The sequence below is a fragment of the Pseudorasbora parva genome, chromosome 1, assembly GCF_024679245.1.
Source record: "Pseudorasbora parva isolate DD20220531a chromosome 1, ASM2467924v1, whole genome shotgun sequence".
NCBI classification, from domain to species: Eukaryota; Metazoa; Chordata; class Actinopteri; order Cypriniformes; family Gobionidae; genus Pseudorasbora; species Pseudorasbora parva.
Window position 1 is genome coordinate 44189758 of NC_090172.1, and position 13689 is coordinate 44203446.

General features: G+C 36.0%; 1 protein-coding gene across 3 annotated transcripts in view; it reads right to left on the minus strand.

Annotated features, from left to right (window-relative positions):
• The window catches only part of tln2a (talin 2a), a 66630-nt gene extending 55373 nt beyond the window's left edge, over positions 1–11257 (minus strand). For 2 of the 3 annotated variants that reach the window (XM_067441889.1, XM_067441870.1), the window contains exon 1: positions 11150–11257. The gene's annotated coding sequence lies outside the window, so the exon portion shown is untranslated. Of the gene's footprint in view, positions 1–10852; positions 11083–11149 lie in introns of those variants that run through there. The other variant, XM_067441881.1, reaches the window with a different exon arrangement.
• Between the last annotated feature and the right edge of the window lie 2432 nt (positions 11258–13689).

Consider the following 13689-nt stretch of genomic DNA (forward strand, 5'->3'; position numbering starts at 1 on the left):
TAGATTGGCCAGTCTTACAAAGATATAAACACTATGATCAGTTTCAAGTGTGTAACCATTGTATATCGACATGAAATATCAATTCAAAATCACATACATGAATTATAGCTGCATATGTATACTCGAAAACGCTTTTACTCGCTATCACGGCGCTTGATGCCCAAGAAAACGTCCGCCAATTCCAAGTGGTTGAAACGTATAATTTTATGAATTGAAATTACTTTTGTTTAAATGTTCAAATTCCAATGTTGTGCATTTTTGAGTCAGTTTTTTTACAATACAACCAAGCTGTGGAATTTTAACATGTCTGTTTTTAAATGTTAAAGTAATTTTAATTCATACAAATATGTTTCAACTGCATGGTGGAATTGGCAGACGTTCCCTTGGGCATCAAGCTCTGACAGCGTGTAAAAGCGTTCACGAGTATAAATATGCAGCTATAATGCCTGTAGGTGATTTTGAATTGATATTTCATGTCAATATACACACTTGAAACTGATCGTAGTGTTTATATCTTTGTAAGACTGGCCAATCTATAGAACAATGGCAGGGAAAACTAACTTTACCGCACTCTGAGAGCCCCCTAGTGGTCGGGAGCATTTCCGTTGTGCTGTGGTTTAATTTGGTACGGCTGCACTACTGGGCCACCATACTTTCTCATTCTGTCCCCCAACATTAAGCTAAAACATGTAGCAAATGAAAATGTGTAAGTAATGTTAATTTGTTCCTAAATAAAGCACTTCAAACATATACATTGGTCTGTCATTCTTTAATAGATATTGTGTAGTGATAAACTCTAGACTGTTAATGATTAGTGCTTTTTTTTTTTAGTTTGTGGGATCATGTATAAGAATCATGTATAAAAAAAGCTATACTCTTTACTGGTAAATATTACAGTAAACAAACATCACAGACAATAGACCAAGGCAGCTCTGGCATAATGTCAATAACATTATGCTTAATATATATTGTGTAGTTATAAACTCTTTAGACTGTTATGATTAGTGCTTCTTTTTTTTTCTTCTTTTTTTTAGTTTGTGGACAAGAATCGTGTAAAAAAAAATCCCTTATTTTGGGGATGGATTCCGGGAAATCTCCCTTATTTTCAATGTTCAATGTTGACAGCAGTGCCCGTATGTATTTTCAATGGCATATTATAAACTTACGAGAATACTTTATTACTTGAAAGAAGTAAATATACATTACATATATTTTTGAAAGAACTAAGTGTTTTTAGCTAAGAATAAGCTAAAAAAAAGTTACACAGTGTAGCTTTAAGTGAATGTGTTTTTTCATAATGATCATGTCAGTTGATCTGTAATGCGCGATGGGCACCGCTATGTTAGTTTGCGACTCAGAATCGGATCTGTTGGAATTACATAACGTAAATTCATCCTCGTCTCATGAAATACATAAAAGTAAGTGACAGGTGAACTCTGGGAAGAATAGAGTAAACTATAAAGTAACTTATATAATGTGTGTCTGATATGAATAAAACACAGTTAAATTATAACTGTCAGAAAGGAGTTATTGAAAACACTGAATTGTTGTGATATGTGACGAGAACTGAGCGTCTGTCACTTGCTCAGCACCATGGCGTGAATGCAAGTTTGATGGCACCGAAATGAGGAACCGAAACCTGTGTTTTGTTTCGTTCTGGTACATACCGGTTATATAGGTACCGGTGCTATATTGGCACCGGGTTTTGGTACCCAACCCTAGTACTACTGACCCATCTTTCAAGATAAATCTTTTAGCGAGATCGAGATTTGTGAAGCAGTCGTCAGTAAAATGACGTATGTTCTGAATAAAGTTGTACGCGGGCGGAAAATGTAGCCCCTACAACCTAGGCGGTATTTTCCAAATGTCTTACTTTTTTCTAGTGACTTAGAATCGTTACACAGTGGGATTTCGAAATACAAAGGACTCTTATAGGTGGTATAGGAGTAGATTCTTTCATTTGGGAGACAATAACTTTATTCATCATGCACTTTCGACTTTAAAACTTTGCAGAACGTTTTACACAAACAGACAGCTATAATACACACTGCATGAAAGGGAATAATATGGTTCAAAAAAACAATATTGATGGGCACTCCATTCAAGGAAACGGAGCTGCAAAATCAGCTCATTTTGAAATCTCTGGGTTTCTGACAAAATGTAAAGTCTGTGTTGTCACAGACCAGTTAGCTGTTAGCAGGTCTGGCTCTTGAAAGACAAGCAGCATTCCTGCTGGATCAGCAAAACTCAGTAAGCTTCCAGGCTAGATTAACTCACAGCAGGAATACAGAGTCTAGTCTGGGCACAGGGGTGTTTGAATCATTTTAAAAGAAGGAGGGCACATTAAAACATCAGTCTAAAATAATTATCCCTTCACAAAGGAGGCAGTCAAATGTAGAAATTTCTATTGCACTGGCAGCAACGCATGTTGTGGATCATGGGATTGACATGGCTTTACACAGCTGGAACAGCTACATGGTGTGACATCTGTTTAACACAAGTAAACGGATATGATTGAAAGAAAAAAAACTGATATGCATACACTGATTAAATTTCATGAACATTCCCCCCACTCTTCCACCAGTAAGTCAAGATGGGATTGGGAGGCTCAAAATTTACACTTTGAGGAAATCAACGTGCTTATAGTTTCACTGAGATGGGACACATACACGCACTCTCATACTCCATTCAAATAGAGATCATTTCCATTCAAAAGTTTTAAAGCAAGTCTGATCAGCCAATGAATGGCTCAAAATAATACCTCTTCAACATATTTTGCAAACGGTAATAGTTAAACAGTTAGCAAATGGAAATAGACTTCAGTCAACCCCAGTAACATCTGCAAAAGCATCTCCTGCTGCAGCCAATCGGCCGCCTCCTGCTAGTCATTAGCTTGTTTAATGACTGTATTTTTACTGACAATCAAGCTTGTTTAACACGACTGGGGCAACATTTTACATACTGCACACTTTCATAAAACAGCTACTCCAGAGAAAAATGAGCAGCGCTAGACAGCTTAATCTGAAGTGTCACTAAAATGGTGGGGATTAGCAACTAAAACCACTGCCAGTGCCAGCTAATGAGGCTATTAGTCATGTAACAAAAAAAAAACAAAAAAAACGGTAGATTCAGTAGTGCACTGTAGTACAGCCACAAGAGCATCATCTGCAAACTTTAACAAATGACTTATACACTGCCAGGAAGAACCACAGTTGGAATTCCACCCACATGTAAGGTGCAGATCATATATTCCTCTGAGCTACAACTATGACCTCAGAGCAAACAGCTGTAACAGATCACACGGATCTGGTTATGGACATTACGTCCTGTACTACGAGATGCACCTTAGAGGATTACACCACATAGCACATGCCAGTGAAGAGCCTAGATAGTCAGTTGTATCCATTTAATTCAGCATTAGGGAACTGCAATGGCATACAGCACAAATAAAAATCTATTTTCAAGCATTTAATTAACACGGAGCTCTCCACATGTAATCGAATCCAGCTGGAGTTCTCATGACACCCTTTCAAAAAAAGTGCTCCACAGAGGGGGAGAAAGTATACAGGGGGGAAGGTAACAGTCACGGAGCAGGACACCCAGGTTTGGCTTTTCCCGTATGTGTGGCTATACAACACTAAACCCTTGGCTGGAATCCCACTGGTGTTGTTCTCACCCATACACACAACAAATCTCCTTATATAGAGTTACGGGACATGTATGCAACATCTGGCTCCAAACCCCTCGTAGCCTTCAACATGATCTTGTCCAAATAGGCTGTAGGGGTTTGTGGAAACAACATGTATTTTTAGGAACCTGTGTTTGAGCAGAAATGTCACATCTTCCACTTCTTTTTTGGTTACAATTTTCTGAGTACGAGTTTGGACTTATAATGACTCAAACTGTTTATCAAGTGTGTGAATACACCATTCACCCCTTTGGCAAAATTGAGAATGAGAATACTTTAAAAAAATAACTTTTTTTATGATTTACCAATCCCTGACCTTTGATGAAGGCATACATACACAGTCCATAATTTCGACAGATGCTGTCAACACAGGGCCCCGTGAAGGTTAAACGGATGGTCAAATATTATCATCTCTACGACAAGGCAGATTCCAACTTTAGAAGGCAGAGGGGGGCCAAGAAGGTAGTAAACTGAGATTGAGAGTGATAGACAGACAGAGAGACAGATAAAATTGGACACAGACTAAAACACCACATGGCTCATCTTCATGCAACAAAACACTGCCAACATTTACTAAGAGCTTTAAATGCTGAAACTTCAGGCATCTTGACTTCTTGGACAAATAGGTGTCAAATACATTACACCCTTTTCCAACAACACATCAAACATGCGATCAAAACACTTTTACAAAAGAATAAAACATACTCATATCAAGTAAAAAAAAAGATTTGAAAAGGTTATGACAACACAAAAACACAATTATCAGAAAATAATAACTAACATGAACTGAATGGTCTTGAGATGAATCCATGCTATGTTCAGTCTATAGATCCATCTGTCATTTAGGACCAGCAGGGTCCATTTAAAGAACTGTGTTGCCAAGCTATATATAAATATATAGCTATATAAATGTAACTTAACTTGCATGTTTATAATACTTGAGATATGTTGACGATGTACCAAAATAACCCAAGTGAGTGAAGATAGATAATTTCTGCAAGTTCAGTTTACAAATATGTATCACATGATCAACTTCTCTAAACTCTGTGCATGTTATGCTTATAGGTCCCTAGACTAACAACTGTTTAAATTTTACAAAAGAAAAAAGGAAACACACCCTCCCATAATTAGGATTGTACTGATATTCAAATTATTAGGCTGACATTTTTACTTTATGATTTATGACACTTAAGATAATTGTAATATTTTGAAAGTAAATTGAGGTTCAAACAACACTGGACCCCACTGACTTTGATTTTCAAAAATAAATAAATAAATAAATAAATAAATAAATCACAAAGATGTTCCATATATTTATCCATATATTTTGTACAATGTAAAAAAAAAATGTGTCTACATTTGTCAGTTGTCCGAATTTAATTTCTGTGAATTCAATGGCATCAATTTTACAGAAATTAAATTTGGCCAACTGAAAATTTTTGATGTGATCAGTCATTGGAAAAAATTTCAATTGGAAACATTTTTTTTTTTTTCAGTGCACGTAATAAATGGTAACAGAATTTGTTGGTGAACTCTCCCTATATGTTTGTTCAGGTGAATGGCAAAAGGTTAACCTTAATAATTATCTTTTAAATCCATTGTCTTTTCTTAAAATGGAGAAAACAATTATTTTCCCCAAAAACAAAAAACAGACAAACAAACAAACAAATTAATTAATTAATTACTAATATAAAAATAATATATTAAAATAGTCTACAATACAGGGAAATGCTAGATCTCTGCAGCATACGCCACCCAGCAGCTGTAGACTGGCTCAGAAAAGCCCTTCTCGACTCTCTGTTTCCATATTGAGCCTCGTGTCAGAGGGCAAAAAAAAATACCTTGAATTCCCAAAAATACCCTGACTGAAAAAGCATCAGAGTGATGGGATGCATGCAATGTTTTACCTTTGGAACTATTCATTAAAACGAGCACCTGGGACATGTTCTTTCCCCAATACATTGTCCAACAATCCATCAGACCACTGTATTTTCCTTTCAACACCTTTCTTAGATTACTCATCTACTACTCCAGTGGAATGTGTTCCAATGAGAGCAGATCGCTTGAAGCCTCATAGCAGCTTGAATGGTAATTGTACCTGCCCTTTCTGGCAACCAACTCTTAGTGAGCACAAAAGATCACGGCGAGCCAGTTAGCCATTCTGCTGAACGGGAGGTAGCAATAGCAGAAGCTCCTAATATAACAGACTGACCTGGATCCTTTTTCGGCACAGAGAATGTGGGGGTAGAAACAGCCTCAGGCCTCCAGAGTCAAACTCAAACTACAAGGCTCCATAAGGTGTCCTGTGTCTGCCTGTATGGAGCCAGATATTTTGTTGGGTAAACACTTTCAGACAGTTCAAATATGCTTGTATTTCATATAATATATTATATATGCTCACCGGGATTGCGTTTCTTTAAAAACAAAGTAAAATATTGTGAAACATTACAATTTATAATAACGTTCTATTAATATATATTAAAATGTAATTATTCCTGTGATGGAAAATCTGAATTTTCAGCACCATTACTGCATTCATCAGTGTCACATGATCATTCAGAAATCATTCTAATATGCTGATTTTGTCTATACAAATATTTCCTATTATTATCAAATGTAAAAATGTAATGTTCTTTTTTTATGATACTTTGATCAACAAAGTTCAAAATAAATATTTTTATTTATTTATGATTCTCTGATGTCATTTTCATTCAATATAAATGCATCCTTGATAAATATAATTATAAACTTCATAAAAAAACCCTGAATATATACCTTGATGGTATATGGTAAAAACAGTGGTTTACATCAAAAGTCAAATACTAATACATATTATAATGGGGGTTACTTTATGTCAAACATAAAATATATATTCATTCATTTATTTATTACATGAGGGTGAATAGTATTCATTTTAGGGTGAACTATCCCTCAGCTGGCTATATGAACACAAATTTGAGCTAGACAAAATGTCTGTTGTATTGGTTCTTATGACAGGTAATGATCACAGGTAACTAAATTAGAGGGTTTTGAGGGATCACAACTCAATAAACCTAAAGCTTTACTAAAACTTCTAAAGACTGACTAAACGGTAATTTTCATTTAAGAATTTATCTGAAGGTGCAGATGAAAGAGAGTGGCAAAACAGGGAAAGAGGAGTTGAAAAACAGAGAATGATGACATTGTAGTGTGTGGAGGTGTAGTGTTTTATCAGTTGCTATTGGCAGTCATGATCAGAACTCACTGGAGCTAAAGGATGTGACACCCGCATACCCAACGACACCCCTGCTAATTATAACCACTGCATTTGAGGAAGAGTTTCAGTTAGACTCCCACCTAACCTTAACTTTCTGTGTAAATACGAAGTGTTCAGGGAATAGCTAACAAATTAAAATTCTGTTATGATTTTCTCACCATCATGTTGTTCCAAACATGTACAACTGTATTGCTTCTATTTTACTCTAAACTATTGCAGAGGGGTGGATTTTCAGTGGAATAAGACTTAAATTTACAAACATATACACCATTCACAAGATGTGATTATCATATTTGTCAGCTTGACGGCAGCTGCTCATTCACTAGTGTGAACATTTTGCTAAGTTTCTCCTTTTGTGTTCAATGTAAGAAAAACAATCCTACAGGTTTGGAAGGGCATTAGGGCATGTGAAAGGTATGGTTGTCTGAATGTGGTATTGAGAATGCCAGGAATTTTTACATTTGTAAAAACCTTTACACGGAAAAAAAAAAAAATTCTAGCGGTTCTCTGGAAGAATGGAAAATTCTGCACTTGTCCAAGGTGAAGTGAAGAACATGGCAGGTGTGCTGATACTCGTTCGAATGCACATACACATAAATCTGTTTGCTACAATTCCTGATCAACATTAAACAAACAAAAATGCCCTTCAAAATACCAAGAATGCAGGAGTCTCAAAGTTACAAAGTCATGCAGTAGCTTATTCATTAAAAGTTTGGGGTCAATAAGGTTTTTATTTCTAAAGAAATAATTGTTTTATTCAACAAGGATGGGTTTGATCATGATCATGGTATTATAGTCTAATAATCAAGAATCCTGAAAAATTATTGTGGTCACCGTGATGTGAACGGTTTTTAACATTGATAATAAGAAGAAATGTTTCTTGCACCAAATCAGTACACTGGGTAAACCCAGCCTGATCTGCTGGCAATTTGATTTCGCCCTGCATCTCTACTGCTTCTGTTACACTTTTGCAGAAAACAATCACAAACTGGCGTATCCATCCGGCGCATAGAGAAGGATGGGTTGATGCCTGTTGTTGATCATGCCTCATGTGGTCTGATTGGTTAAAGGATTATCCAGTTGCGTACAGAGTTATTTGAACTATGCTTGTTGCTCACACCTCTTGTGCAGTAGAAAATACTCTCAGGGAAATTGCTCTCAGAGACTCCCCAGACCAATGTTCAATTAAAAAAAAATTGAGCTTGGTCTGGTGATAGCCAAACAACCAATTGAATCAAATCAGCATATTAGAATGATTTCTGAAGCATCATGTGACTGAAGACTGATGTTATGATACTGATGAAAACTCAGCTTTACCATCACAGAAATTAATTACATTTTAAAATATATTAATATAGAAATGTTAAATTGTAATAATAATAATGACAATTCGTGATTCGCATAATGGATTTGGCAAAAATTTTACGGTACACTGGCGTGTGACCTCTTGTGGCTAGATTAATAATGATGACAATAATATTTCTCAATATTACTGGTTTTATTGTAGTTTTTATTTTATTAAAAAATGACTACAAAGTGTTGACAATAAGTGGCAATTAGTGATGAAAGCCATTTTTTCTAAACAAGCATATTCCTAACCTGTGTTGGCTGACATATAGCTGGGTAAAATCAATATAATGAAGGCTATGATTAGCAGACAGACCTCATTTCTCATGCAATATTGTTCATAAAAGCAGCAGGCTTATCTGAACCACAAGTGCCTGGCAAAATAAACAAATACATTTTGTGACCAGTGGCCATTCATAATTTAAAGAAAAGAGAACAAATAAATGGACTGTTTGACGTTCCAATATAAAATAGCATGTTTTACTCATTGGTCCCATATGACATATGCCTAACTCTCCCTAAAGAAACCATCTGATCTATGGCATTAAGGGAACCCTTTCCTTTATTTAGTCACGTTTAACATTTACACTCGGCTAATGGCCTTTCAAGTAAATGGTATTTTAACAGAGTATATGTGGGACACTGTTGGAGTGAAGAAAGCGACAAGTGATGAGTCGCTAGCAGAAGTCAATGAGCTTGTTCATCTATACAGTGTACACATGCTGAATACCAGGAACCTTGCCAATGAGGTACGACCCATGGGCACGCTACCAATAAAAGTGACAGCCGTGATAAAAAGCAGCTGCAGTTTATCAAAAGGACAGCAGACAGTACTCTGCTTGATGCCTTTTCCTAAGCTACTGGATTCATCAGCATCAGCAGTCCATCACCACATACACAGTAAGCAGACCTGTCTGTCTCCTTTACATCAGACATTAAACATTGTAAGATGGAATTAAGACTTTAAAAGCAAAGTAGGTCTACAGTGCTGATAAAAGGTAAATGCGAAAATAAAACACAGTCCTGCAATGCATGCGTCTCAAAGAGAGATTACAAGCTCTTAGAACGAGAAGGATGAGTTACACTAGCTCACAATAGTGCTTCAAAACTTTAGGAATGTGCTGGATACATGACTCCTGCTCTTGATGTAGGAGAAACCATCTTTACCTGACTGTCACTAAAAAAACACATTTAAAGTTAGTTCTTGACCCTGAAGCTGAAGAGCCAATGCAAAAAGAAAATAGTTGCATACCTTCACATAGTTACAAAACTTATGATTAACCTATGCAAATCAACTAATTTATCAATTTAACAACCATGTCAATGAAAACTCATGGAAAAGAAAGTTACTTTATATGGCATCTCCTTTTTTATAAAAATGGCAAAGAATAAAAGTAGCATAATGTTGGGACACATTGTACCACAGAACGTTGTCACAATGGGAACCTCCCAATAAATAACTTATAACAGGATTTTCAGCTATAATCATCATTAAAAACATGGAGAGAAAAAAAAAAGAAAACTAAAAATGAAATAACTCAACTCATGAAATAAATAGCTAACATACATTATTATTTGTAACAGCCTACATGTTTTGACCAAAGTAAAACTCTACAGTATAACATTACACAATATAACAGCTGCATTGAACAAGGTGAAAAATGTAATTCTAGAGAAGACACATTTGTGTAATCAAAACATTGTCGATATTATGTTCAACTTAGCCTGAGTTTCCCCTACTATTTTTTGTTCTCAAAACAATAAACAGGTTTTGTAAATTGTTGAATAGCCTATGCAATTCGGCAAAATAACAGCGAATTAGATTTTTTTTTTAAGTGAGTAATGTAATAAAAGCCAAACAATTATATCCTAAAAGAACAATGACGAATCCACAAGTATACATACAAAAGTCTAAGGGGATGTTTAAATGTGATGACACAGAGGGGTGTGGCGTCAGCATGCTGCATGTGTCTGGGCAATCACAAAAGCGTTCTCTCCCACTGATGAATTGATGTAGTTAAAAGTGTTTAAATGTTTAAACAAGAATACATTTAAGGTAAGACAATGTCTGGAAGTAAAACATTCGATTAGAATTCAGACCTCGCGCCTATGCTCATTTCATGATATAGCCTACGCACAATAGCAAATTGAAGCCTAAATGGCGACTTCTAAAGAAGTTCACTTCTGCCCAGATAAAGCATGTAAAATATTAAATACTGGGCTACTTTAAAAACGTAGGCCTTCGCTACTTTTTAAAATCTGAAATGAACTGAATAAAGGCAAAGTTTTATTAAACAAATAATGTGCGGAATATGACGGTAGCCTACAGTTGCAATCAATAAAAAGTTATGTATTGCATATTTAGAAAAACACAAACTTTCAAGTCTTGGCGAGTTTGAAAAAAAAAAAACATATTATAGCCAATAAGCCGTTTTGATCCATCCACAGCCTCCCTCCGTCTCGTGAAAAACGAGAGCGAACATTTGCCTCAATGCAAATATCCAATCACCATCATCCGTCTTCTGCATTATAAAGACAAGCGTTTAAGTAGTTGAACTTACCAATTACAAAGCAGATACCCACAATGTTCCCATCGATTAATGTGCGCGTCAATTAATTCTCCTCATTAGCAACTGGTGAAGCATGTGTATCATGTCAGATGAGATAAGGACTCTAAGCACGTCTCTGTCCAGCACACACTGCTTATTTCCACGCACCTCCAAATCCCAATCCATTCAACACTGCATGTGAGATTGGTCTTGCCGTATTAATATATAACACATTGAAACACAAAGCGACCGCGGATCTTTCTGAGCACAATTCGCCGAACACTGAAATCTGAGCACAGTGGATCTTACCGGTGAGTTTGTTTACCGCAGTTTCATTGCAAGCTCTCAGCCGCTCGATGCAGAGTAAACTACGGTCTTGTCCTGCCTCTTTGGAGTAAATCCCTTTTCGCCTCACGGAATTTACCGAGCCCAGCCGATTACTAAAGGTGGGACTAGAGGAAATGCGTCATGCAGACCGGAATCAAGGGGAATGTAGTCTTGGTAGTCGACCTTCTGTGCTTTAGTAGCCTACGTTTTTCATTCAATTATATTACATTATATTTTAATATATAATATTTACCATGAAAAAAGGGTACAACGGGCTATATAGCGAAAGTAAAATATCATTTGGATGTGAACTTGAGAATTATGGCAGAAGTAGCCTATAGGCTATTTGAATGTTTTATGAATGTGAATTCAGACAAAGGCCTACCGGTATGATAGCCTATCATTACATTCTGCTTTTTAGCTATAGTTAGGACGGAGATACTACTACGTGTGTAGCATTCTTCATATTGATATGAGGCAAATTCTTGGTTCATAGCTAAAAAAAAGTCACAGCATTTAAAAAAAAGAAACTTTCGCGAAAATAAATATTAGTATTATTGACAAAAATGTATCCAAAAATATTGTCAAAATTCCACAGAAAATGAATAAGCAATACGAATTTAAGCATTCTTGGGATAGTGATAGGCCTACAAAATTATTTGACCCAATGACCAAGAAATATGAAAATGATATTGATGGGGACAGCAACACGTTTTTAGAATAATTAACAGAATGTCAAATAATTACAAATTTTCATTAATACAATATTTAATAAATAATAGCATGCCATGTCAATTTGACCCCCTTTAAGCATTCTTAGTGATACAAAATTTTGACCCAATGACCAATAAATATGAAAATGATTTTGATGGGACTCAGCAACACGTTTTTAGAATGATTAATGGAATGTCAAATAAATAAAAAATGTAATTGATACAATGTTTAATAAATAATAGCATGCTACTTCAATTTGATCTCCTTTATGCATTCTAGGGTTAAATTACAAGTACAGTAACGAGCTTCCCGTATCACAAGGAAAGATAAGTCATGTCTTTCTCTTTCTAACTGTGCTACTCACTGTTTTTGATTCGCAGTTGTAAATCATGCCTAGTTTTAGTGGACCTAGCCTTTAAGCAGTCATGGATTGTATGGTCAAGCACCTGGAATGTGTTACAGAGGTGTTGACCCAACAAAGCTCAAACAGGGGTGAGCCCACAGCAGCATTCCACACATTCTATGGAGAACACCTATCCTACCCTAAAAACTAAAATAATGCAATTCCTCCCTATCACCCTCATGAAATGGGTGGCTTTCAAAAAATATTGACCACCCATGCTGATCTTAATTGCAATGAAATGTAGACTTTGAATCCCAGATCATCAGACTCTAGTTTTTGTCTGTAAGTGCCTAAATGCTGCTCTCTATGGATCAAAGTGTTGTATTACAGCACAGTCCTTTGTATGATGTTACCATGGCATCAGGCTGTCACAATTCTTAAATGATGACTAGGTGGGTATTTGACACGTGTAATAATGTAATTTCTTAATAATCAACGATTCACATTTAGGAATATTAGGGTGCAGTTGGTTTAGAGAAGAGCTCTATTGCCCCTTATGGAATTAGCAGGAAACTGGTTCATCTGCTGTCTGCTTTAAGATGACTTTTTCAAAAAAATGTGAAGCCAAAAAAGGTAAGGAGTATATTTGTAAAATTATGTATGAAATGGGATTTTAATCACCCGAAATTAATGTCTAATCTTGTTGTAACTTGTCATTCTCTTACTTTATGACATATACAGTTTTGTTCAAAATAATAGCAGTACAATGTGGCTAACCAGAATAATCAAGGTTTTTCGTATATTTTTTATTGCTACGTGGCAAACAAGTTACCAGTAGGTTCAGTAGATTCTCAGAAAACAAATGAGACCCAGCATTCATGATATGCACGCTCTTAAGGCTGTGCAATTGGGCAATTAGTTGAATTAGTTGAAAGGGGTGTGTTCAAAAAAATAGCAGTGTGGCATTCAATCACTGAGGTCATCAATTTTGTGAAGAAACAGGTGTGAATCAGGTGGCCCCTATTTAAGGATGAAGCCAACACTTGTTGAACATGCATTTGAAAGCTGAGGAAAATGGGTTGTTCAAGACATTGTTCAGAAGAACAGCGTTTTTTGATTAAAAAGTTGATTAGAGAGGGGAAAACCTATAAAGAGGTGCAAAAAATGATAGGCTGTTCAGCTAAAATGATCTCCAATGCCTTAAAATGGAGAGCAAAACCAGAGAGACGTGGAAGAAAACGGAAGACAACCATCAAAATGGATAGAAGAATAACCAGAATGGCAAAGGCTCAGCCAATGATCACCTCCAGGATGATCAAAGACAGTCTGGAGTTACCTGTAAGTACTGTGACAGTTAGAAGACGTCTGTGTGAAGCTAATCTATTTTCAAGAATCCCCCGCAGAGTCCCTCTGTTAAAAAAAGGCATGTGCAGAAGAGGTTACAATTTGCCAAAGAACACATCAA